A 1,393-nucleotide genomic window follows, 5' to 3' on the forward strand; every position below is an offset into this window, starting at 1 on the left:
CCCAGCCGCGACCGCGGCCACCCCTGCCCCCACTCCCTCGCCGGGCCCGGGACCACCACCAGGCCCACCTTCGACGGGCCCGTATCGGCCGAACGGTCCCGAGGGCCCCAGTGCACCCACTTTTACTGCGTTGTTATCCCAACGGCCGTTAAATCGCACTTCTCACACTTTCCCCCCCGATGCTAATAATGCCAGCGTTTATTTGAACTTGCTTCCTCTCGTCACTCACTGCAAAATTTCCCGCTCGTGTTTGTTTCGCGCGCTGTCTTTACACCCCCTCACAGCGTGGCACTCCGTGCGAACCGTATAAACTCGTGCGATTTCGTCCTGTCGTCTACGAAGACGGGGTTGTCAACCTCGGATGGCGCGCGCGTTCTCTCAGCTGTCGTCTTGAGAACACCCTGTCGTCGTCATTGCGATCCGATCCCACTTATTCTTTCGTTTGATTTCTTTATCGTTTCTTCCAGATATAAACACTCATCCGTTCATAATCTTGCCATAGGTACCTCGTGCATTTTACACACGATCATGATGCCGCCCATTCTAAATGTCTTGAATGTAATAACGCGATGACCGATCTCCGGGTCCAGCGCCCTTCACAAAAGGTTGCTTCTTTGTTCAGTATAGTTCAGAATAGTTCAATGTGAAAGAACTTTCTCAGAACTTTATCTGTACGTCAAATGATCTGTTTTTTTTTTTTTTTTTTTTGGATAGTTTCGACTTCGCGATAGATCCTCCCGTTTCGTCGACAAATCGTGCTGGCAAATCGATCTCGAAGGTGAGAGAACGGCGTCGTGCTTTCGTCACGTTTGTTTCGTGCGCTCCCGGAGTGATCCCGAGTGTTTGTCCTAGCGACTTCTGGATCGGCGCGTGAGCTGCTGACCAATGACGCTTTCTTTCTTTCTTTCTTTTTCTCGCTCACTCGTTCTGTCTGTCTCAAGGGGAGACCGGGTGATGCCGGCGTACGGCGCGATACGTCACGTCACGGCAGCGGCGGAGCGAACACGACGATGACGCGAGCACGCTCGCCTCGAGTTCGCCAGCCAACTGGCTGCACCTGCGGTGTCTGCGAGTGTCCCCCTCTTCGTCTCACCCGGAATGCCTCCAGAACTCGCGCAACCGACGTGGAGCTGCAGCTACGCCCATTGGCCACGACCACCGTGGCAAACGTGGTACAACAGCATCGGATTGGCCAGAAATGGAAGGCACGGGCGTAGCCAAGTCAGAGCGCCGCCAGACATGGCCGTGGAATGGCTGCGGAGCCGCGTTCGCTTGCGAGAGGCGCTTCCGTCGTTGCTACTGCTGCTTCTGCCGCCGTTGCTGCTGCTGGCTGGCTGCTGTTGTTACTGGAAATAGGCTGGTGATACTGCCGCCGCCGCCGCCGCCGCCGCCG

This window comes from Atta colombica, unplaced genomic scaffold (genome assembly GCF_001594045.1).
Source record: "Atta colombica isolate Treedump-2 unplaced genomic scaffold, Acol1.0 scaffold174, whole genome shotgun sequence".
In the NCBI taxonomy this organism is placed as follows: Eukaryota; Metazoa; Arthropoda; class Insecta; order Hymenoptera; family Formicidae; genus Atta; species Atta colombica.